This window comes from Bombus vancouverensis, chromosome 2, assembly GCF_051014615.1.
Source record: "Bombus vancouverensis nearcticus chromosome 2, iyBomVanc1_principal, whole genome shotgun sequence".
NCBI classification, from domain to species: Eukaryota; Metazoa; Arthropoda; class Insecta; order Hymenoptera; family Apidae; genus Bombus; species Bombus vancouverensis.
In genome coordinates, this window is record NC_134912.1 from 10,186,640 (window position 1) to 10,196,136 (window position 9,497).

A 9,497-nucleotide genomic window follows, 5' to 3' on the forward strand; every position below is an offset into this window, starting at 1 on the left:
CGTACGTGTTCGAATATGTTTATGGTATTAGGGTGACTGCATAACGCGTGGCTGCGTTTTAAAGATTGAATAGTTTTGAGCCACTTTTCAGCCATTTTAGAACAGATTCAGTTCATAATGGTATCTTGGAATGCGAAAAATTGAAAAATTTAGCGGTATATTAAGACGTTAAACGGTGAAAAGTTACGTTCAACTTGAGAGCTGATATAGGAATTACTTCTGATTTTACTAAATCGAATTTAGGTTAACGTTAGTTAATAAAGTGTGTAGATATACGCTTGGTAAATGTTGTGTTACATTGCGAACGGTTCTAATTGTGACGAATAAATAAGATGGAATGTACAACGTAATAGAAGTCTAATAATTCTGGAATTCTAATGTAATAGCATTCTAATATCATTTTCAAATTGTTGTAGCGTATTGAAGACAAGGTTTTGCCATATATTCAGACAGGGGAATTTTAAGCTTGCCCGCGTATACTTAAATCAAACTGTATCGAGGTGTCCTATGCGTAACACGCGTACGCCACAATTTCGCAATACTAACGATTGAATAGCTTTAGATACGATTGAAGTACTTACAGAACGCTAACGTCATTCTTATCGTATATGTTAATTCATGGTAATATCGCTGCGCGGCGGCATCGTAAGTGGAGTAATGGTTAATCAATAAAGCATCGCGTGAATGTTCGTGTTTCGCGAAAGGATACTTATCTTACTCAATAATCGTAGAAAACACTTGCTTGATCTTGTCAGATTTTGTTGGAAATTTTATTTGAAGGGAAAATGAGAAACCATTTTCTTTTAACTAGATCATTGGATACTAATATCCCTTAACTAGTACTTCGAAATTAAGATCTATTAGCAACGCTAAAAAAATAAAACTAAATAGAAAAATTCCGAAATTTCAGAGATATATCAATAAACTTGTCCCACTTATAAAAAATATGCCAGATTCTTCTATAAAATTTTTGTCTCTCTTTCTATTTAACTGTTAAACATACCTTATCAGAACCTACGTGTTAATAGCAAAAATTTTAATCTTTCGATTGATATCGAACTATATATTTGGATGTTTCATTAGCATCAACCGGGACTCTAAATGCTACGTCATTGGAGTCGCGACAAAATAGTGGTTAAAAATATTATGTTCTAACTATGGTATGCCATAGTTTATTATCAATGTAATCGCATCCCTTAAAACTTGATTTGAGCTACGGAACGCATTAAAGTATGAAACAACGCGGAACACAGATTCGCCGAAACTTGAAGAGCAGAGTCAACGAACGGACATCTACCATGCATTCTCGTCGTGTTCGAAATTTTTATTTCATATGTCTGTGCATGCAAACGAATGGGTTTTCCACACTTTATAAGACACAAGTTGCAATTAGTCGTGAAATATGGCTGCTTTACAATAACAGAGTTATAGGACGAAATATTTCGATATTGAGACTTCGGTAATAATGAATCGTTTGTTTTGACGATCTACTATCTTTGATTGATATTATCTTCGTTAACTTGGATTGTTTATACTTCGATAAGCAAACAATTTTTAAATGTATCTCTTGAGAAATTCGGCTGTATAAAATATAAGCGAACGAGGAAATAAATTTGTATATAAATAATTAAATAATATACATCCCATTAAGCATCTCACAAGTAGTATGTTTAATCTAATGCTACATAATAAGTAAATAAAAATCTTCCTATTATTATAATTTAATAGTTAATTTTAATAAATATGTTCCTAAATAGAATATATATATACGTATATAATTTTCTATGTATTCAGATATTTCGTGCCATTTCTTAATAGGAATAAAGACCTAAAGCATCTTTTAACTATGTGTAGACATATATATAATTACATACTGAAATGTAAATTTTAACCTATTTTTCTAATTCAATTCAAAGCATTAAATGTCAAATAGCATCGAAAGCCTTAAATATATTTTGCAATTTTGAAAAGCGTAATAATGATATGTACTCACCAAACCGAATACTGCATGAAATTCTGTAGATACCATTCGTGGCAAATGTCGTCACTACAAGCTTGATGTTATCCTTAACACAGACGCGATGATGTTTTTTCGATGAAAATCTTGGAAGTCGAAATTCTATTCTTCTTCTATGAATTCTTCACTGAACAATTTCACTGTCGTTCCACGATTTATTTATGTTTCATTTTATCTTCACTTAATTGTTACCGTAACATAAAAAATATCGAGAAGTGTATAAATAATATAATAATTAGACACTTGAACATTTTGGTGCTGATATGTTTGGACACAATCGCTTTCGTAATGCTTAAAAATATTCAGAGTCAATTGGCGAGGATGTTGACAATCTTCGAAATGCGAAGCAATTGCACTTTCGACACGTGCCTGTTCACTTTCGAGATCTAGGTAAACGAACGATGCCTCGGTAGAATACTATATAACGGTACGCGATGTTTCCTATCTTCACTGACAGCTGTGCAACAGTGTCACAAAAGTTCCCCAGACAGTCGGCAGAAAGATTACCTTACAATATTTAAAGATGTTTCAGTTCGTAACGTTTCAATCTCCTCGATTCCGAATAAACATCGCTACACACGTTTCCGTTGCACCATGTCAATTTTAAATACAAAGTTCCCCGACAGAGCGTCGCTGTAGTCTACGTTTGAAGTTCTCGCTAACTTCACGATCTTCTGTTCGTCTCGAAAACATTCGATCGCGCGTTTTCACTTTCTTTCAGCATCTCTATTGTCTTTTTGAAACTACCATCGTATGGTAATTACCTTATGAAACGTCGATAAATATTTGACCAATTGTTTCTACACGATATAAACATCGTTATCCGTATGTAGAAAGATTAGTAATCCAAATCGGAAATTTCGTTGGCACTTTGGCGTGCGATCTTGCCAAATAACAACGATCACGAAACAGGCTTCCTCGAACAACGAAAACTGTTAGGAACACCGGTCACACGTGCGTGCACCTTGCTCGGTTGCCAGGACGATTCACGCGGCATAAAGACACAACACGTCACGTAGATGAGGAATGCATCTCGTGCCCCGCAGAGGCGTTAGCGTCGAAGCAGACTGAACGAATTTCACGAATAAACGACGCCCAAAGCGATGTCTGAACAAATGGATGGGACGATCGTTTCTTTAACGTCAAAAGGGAAGAGAAAGGGCTCGGTGGGAAGAATGGAAGAGAGAAGAAGGAGAAACGCGTGGTGGAATAAGGCGTAGAAAGAATATGGAAAGCAAGAAAGGCGAAGGAATTGATGGATGTTGGATTATCCGTAAGAGTAAACGTGCAACCGTTGCTCGGTTCTCAATGGCCGTTGCTCCGTGGTGGCGCGAGACGCATAATTTGTGCGCATTACTGCCAAGATATATGACGTTCCAAGATGCTAACGACGAAGACTATACGTTACTTCCTTCCGATCCTTCCTATGCTCCTCGAAACCTCCCCCCCGGCGGTAATAGAATTCACCGGCAGAAGGTGGTGTGTTCGGATCTCTTGTAATTTTCTTTTCTCGAGATCGATCGCAATCTGATCTCTGGTCGGTAGGTTTCTTGTCCGCGTTATCTCGCCGCTGTTGAGCGTCGCTGATAATAACGATTATTTTATATGTCTAAGACGACGCGACGACTGGACGAGTCATTCGGACGGTGTGCGAGGGGATGAAGATTGCTCCAATGAGATTGCGTAGAATATTTGTCATCGATCGGCCGTTGTCATCGATCGATATTCGAATTTTCAGTTTATATTTTGATCCATCTTAAGAAGTTCCCTGAATCTTCTTGCAAAACCAGTTACGCTCTTTTTAATCCTTCTAATGAAGTGCTTGCTGGCTTTTAATAAATTGCAGAATTTACCAATTGGAATTTCCTGTTCTTCCACATAATTTTCTTCGACGTATATATTATATATATCGCGTGTACAAATTTAGACAATTTCGATGTTACGACGTCACGCACACACGTTCGTAGCGAGATAGGATAATTCCGCTGTTACGCAACGGGTATAGATTCCCTGCAAAAGTGGCTCTAAATAATTATGTATCTCGATATCGACGCTGCACCATGCATTGGAAGAAGTTAATACTGGCGCCACTTGCGGAGATCTTTTAACTTTCTTTTACGAGAAATCACCACTAGTCTCGTTCAATGCATAATTGCAGTCGTTGCCTGTCTACGTAACCATTCCAAGAGTTTTTTCCATTCCGTGGTTCTCGCGACAAAATATATCACATCAACACGAAATGCATACGAAACGAATATTAATTTTGATTCAAACATGGATAAGATTATTCGAGCTGACACGTGTCCTCAATAACGAAAAGAATCGTGAAGAAATATAATACTCGCGGATAATTCAATTTCTCATCAAGCATGAAAATAACTGAGGAATTACGTTTATCGAATCGATACAGATCGCGGTACACATACTTCGATAACGGGTTATCTCGTGTGATGTCGTTAGGCGATTCGTGTGATTTAACTCGAAGCGAACACTTTAACCTTGTTCAACGTCAAAGTTCTTCAATCGGAAATCTTCGAATATCGTTTATCTTCGACGAATACCTCTGTCACAAGATTCACTTGATCACTTTGAAACTCAACATTTCGCGTAACGTTTGTACTTTTATCGTCCACCTTCGTGTAATCCGATTTAACGATTACGAATTTCAACGAAATTACCGATTAAATTCGAACAATTACAATACGCGTTCTACGAATTTCTCAGAAAGTTTCTTCGATGTAAACGATTATCGAAAGAAAAACTCCATAAACTTGCGACACTGAACATTTTCTCAATGTTTTCACACGACGCGAACGTCCCACGTTCGGAGAAAAGGCGGCAAAGTGGGCAGCTCGTATCGATCACGATTCGATTTTCGAGAAAATTCGGTTCGTTCGATTTCTCGATCTATGGTTTGACTGATCCGAACGCGAGACGACGGAAACGCGGAGAATCGTCGAAAACGAATGAAGTGGCGCGATGGTATCGTCCCCGGTAAGGCGAGACCGGCGCTCGCGTGGAAATCAAGAGTAACACTGACTCGATCGTCGAGTTGTGGAGCGATAGGTGGACCGTACGTGCGAGTTGGTCCTCCCGCATGCGAAGCGTAGCAAGTTCGGGGTGCGTGTGCGATAGTTGCAACGCGTACGCCGCTCGATATAAAATCGATAGGATAAACAATGGTGAGAGCGTCAACGGTGTTCTCGACAAATACGATATCTATAGCCTTCCTTTTAACCAAGTGACCGACCTCGTGATTAAGAGTACTTCGTGTTCGTTTAACAACACCGGCCAAGAATTTCAAGTTTCTCCTGATTTCACCAACGTCGTCGCATTTGCGCTTACACTTTCTGGATGAAACGACGATATTACCAAAAGAATTCTCAGTACTCCAGTCAGGAATGATGGTAAGTTTATTTTTTATACGCCACTTTCGCGGGAATCTGTTACTACCAAGTAAGGTTATGTTTGTTCCGTTGAACAATTTCTTCGAGCAAGCATTAACGAGTAACTGCAACGACGTAGAGTTCGCGACGTTAGTTGTGTCTCTTCCTATCTTCTCGCGTATGTAAAATACGATCAGCTTCCTGATAGAAAGATCTCCTGATTGTCGATTAACGATCGAAACACTGGAAGCGGTATCTCGTCCTCCGGTGTTGTTTCGGCGACGTGGTTCAATGAGCGTGGCTCTCAAAGTGTCTTCGGTCACGTTACCGGCGGTGTAATTTCGCGCAGGGTCGATGAGAAATTTTGGCGTGGTGCTGGGAAGGTTGGAACGACGCATGGCCATACGGAACACCGTGAGGGCCGATGATCGCCGCAGACTGCTCTGACCGAGAGCAGCGAGGCTTCTCCGCAACGGCAAAACCGTGTATGCTGGTGCTGCTGTTGGCTGCTTCTCCACCACGGTACGAGTACCGTGCTGTCGTGGCTCCTCACCACCACGTAGAACCCTAAATCCTGCGTAACGCACGCCCCCACTCTCCCTCGGACGTTTCCCCACCAATACGCTTCTGTCTAACATCCCCGTTGCCGAAGATCAACCGTCACGCAACCAATTCCCGTATTTTAGAAAAGTTGTGTATGTACACTGTTTCACTCGTGAACCGCGTTGCCTTTTAACGTTGCTATATAAATCCGAGGGCTATTTTAGAACCATATAGTAACCTTGAGTTTAAAAATAACGATACATTTCACTGTCTGTTTGTTTAAAAATTATCAGATCAGCGATGTTCAACAACTTTTGCACAGCATTAATATTAAATGTTCGTATATTCTGCACAGTCCACGTAATACTAATATATCTTTGTAACTAATAGTCTTTAGCTAATTAACAGCACTTTATCGATTTAATTATAGCATTAATTTACCACTTATTTTTTTGAGTCCGAGGATGAACGTATTCGTTGAATCAACGTGACTTCTCGACCGCAGCATCGGTTGAACGTAATCGATATTTTATCGGAAACACTTCGTCGATCGAACGTGACATGTCTTTTGCACGGAACCAGAGTTCGACGGGTTCTGTTCGAGATGCACCTGGAATGATGCATAACGCAGGGTCCATGCATAAAACATCCCCACTTCTCGGTTTCAAGACGACGTCAGACCAATCTCCGTCCACGCGAACAGGCTTAAACTACTTATTTCTTCGCAAGCCGCTTACCTCAATCTTGGAACCGATCGCGGGGTTCGATGCACCAGGCGTGGAGATACTGGTCGCTCTACACAGGGCGCCGCACTAAAAATAGCAGGAAAAAATTTTTAACGCGGAGTCACGCGAATTACTGGATTCCTTTTAATTGCGCCAATATTAACCCCCTCGTTTTTCTGAATACACATTATTTTCGTCTCACGAAATCGTTTAAAGCTTACACTCTTGCTTCAAGGATTTTTCTTTAACCGGTTATATAGGATTATGTTTAAATGTTGCTTGGTTTACAGGAAGCATGGTAATTTAGCATTTCTTGTGTATTTAATGAGATTGGAAAATTCTATATTCATTTTAATCCATTAACTATAATCTCTCGTAAATACTTTGTTATAATCGTAAGAAATAGGATAAATTTATCAAAGTGAACGAAATCTTTTGTGATTAATCACTTGTCAATTTAATAAGAATAGTCGTTTTAGAACACGTAAATATGTGTGCGTTTAAATAGGAAGGTATCTTATAAATGTGAATATATATTTAGTTAATATAAGGTGAATTAAAAATGACTGACAATGTTGTTTGTTTCGATCTATTTAGAAACGTATGTCCAATTAATTAAGAATACCTAAAATTTAGTTATTTCTCTAAATATAAAAGATTAGAGCGCAATATAGTAAATTATTTATTTCTTAACTTGAACAGTTTTTATATCTGTTTTCATTGCAGTTTTAATAGAGCAACAAATAATTGCGTCTAAATTATATGTATTATACACATGTGTCCCATTTTGCTTAATTTTTCAATTAAGATACCAGAGACGTTACGCAAATAAACGTTAAGCAATAAACTTACTCAACTTTGTATATTGTACAAAACTAAAAGTAGATTTAGATTAGGGAAAACAAATTTTGTTACAAGATATGATTATCGTAGAATACTACTACTTATTGTTGTGTCATAATCTACAAGTGCGTTTTTCGCACCAAACAGTCCAACATTATATTCATGTAGAAATCGGTATGATGCACTATACTAAATAAAAGTCATCAATACGTTTGACGAGTTATGTACGTTTTGAAGACAACTAGTCTTTAAACAATTAGGATTTAAGAACGATGGGTGTCAATGTAAGGACTGAACAGCAAAGCGTAACAAAATGAACCATAAAATACGAGGAACCTTCGAGGATTTACCCTTCATGTACTGTGCAATTCATCTTGTCAAGCATTATGGTCTCCTTATCTCATCTTTCGAACTCGTTTATGATCCGTTTCGGTATCTCAGTTCCCGCCACTGCAACCACTTCAATTATCCTTGTTCTCGTTCCAAGAATGGATGCATCCACCCTAGAATTTACGCCACCTGCAAATTTCACTCTTTCGCAACTTCACGAAGGGAAACACGGCCTTAGAATCTGGTAGACTGGTAAGGCTTATCTCGAGAAAGATTTAAGAACGATATAAAGCGAGAAACGAGACGCATTCAGCTGGTGCTTACAACAGGATTAAACTTCGATTAGAGTAGTTCCTTCCATCCGCACTGTCTTTTCAGATAAAGCTCTTAGGAAGCCCGTGCTGGCTGGATTTATAGCGCGAGATTATGATTTTTGTCAAATTTAACAACTGTCCGCAGTCACTAGATCATTCTTCTTACGCAACTACTTACATTGATACAGAGATTTTTCTTGGTAGAGCATTACTAATGCGAAAATTTATGATTTGGGTACTTCACAGGTCTGCAATTCGTATCTCAACTCGTTAGTTACCTAATTTTTTAATATACCAAGATCTTGTGCATACATTGAATAATAGAAAAGCATAGGCACAATTTATGTATGAGCTTATTCATTCGAACTTAAATCATAGAGCAGCAAATTCCTTTTATTAGAAAAAGTACTTGTCAAGTTCCATATCAGCGCTATCAAACCTTACAAAAAGTAAAGATTTTTATGATTTTGATCAGTGTCTCAATGGCAAACTCCAAATTGAAAAGTGGTTCTTTGATATATCTCAAAACCACCTATATCAAAGAGAGTTCAGCAATGAGATCCAGTACTACGACTTTAAAGTCTGAATCGAATCTGACGTTAAAGCTGTGCCTCAGAGTTATCTAGGTCCGAAGACCGGGAGCTGGATAGAAATCTAGAGAAGACTATATAGAAGTTTAGAACAAGTCTTCCAAGTTTTAGGATCAGTTCAGAGTCAAAAACCTAGGATCTGAAGTCCTTTTTAAACGATAAGTAATACTTGAAGTAATTATCCCATAATTATCTAGATCTGGGCTTGAAAACTGTGATTTGGTTGTCCATTTTGAACAACCTAAGATCGGCAGATCTAGCTTCTAGATGTATGAACCTTTGTTAAAAGTCTCGAGTCTAGGCTTTAGTTATTTCAGTTATTTAGATCATCGATTCTGGATTTCCAGGTCTAAATATCTAGATACCTGACCTTGATCTAGTTTTATAGATTTTCCATTTCAGATCTATTTGCAATTCATAAGGAAGGAGAAATCTTCGTGTATACATGATGCCATTATTCTAGTCTCGTTAAATTCGTTTCATTCTTGCAGCTACTTAACTCACATGCTCTATGGTGTATTCGTATGTTGCATATTAAGCTGGTTTACATTTAATAACCGAATTTTTCGATGAAATAAATGTTTTTTATAAGTTGTTTGTAAAGAAATAAAGCGTATACTGAGAAAATACAATTTCACAAAATGCTGTCACAATTAACGATTGAACGAGCTTATATAATCTTTTTTGGTTCCTTTTATATCAGTAATCAGAATCAAAATGAGGATTCTATAGGCTAATTTGCTGATTAG

The 9,497-nt window shown here is 37.9% G+C and overlaps 1 protein-coding gene across 1 annotated transcript in view; it reads right to left on the minus strand.

Annotated features, from left to right (window-relative positions):
- LOC117163250 (uncharacterized) overlaps positions 1-5,097 on the minus strand; it is a 112,069-nt gene extending 106,972 nt beyond the window's left edge. Inside the window, exon 1 of the mRNA XM_033345358.2 lies at positions 1,994-5,097. The gene's annotated coding sequence lies outside the window, so the exon portion shown is untranslated. The remainder of the gene's footprint in view (positions 1-1,993) is intronic.
- Between the last annotated feature and the right edge of the window lie 4,400 nt (positions 5,098-9,497).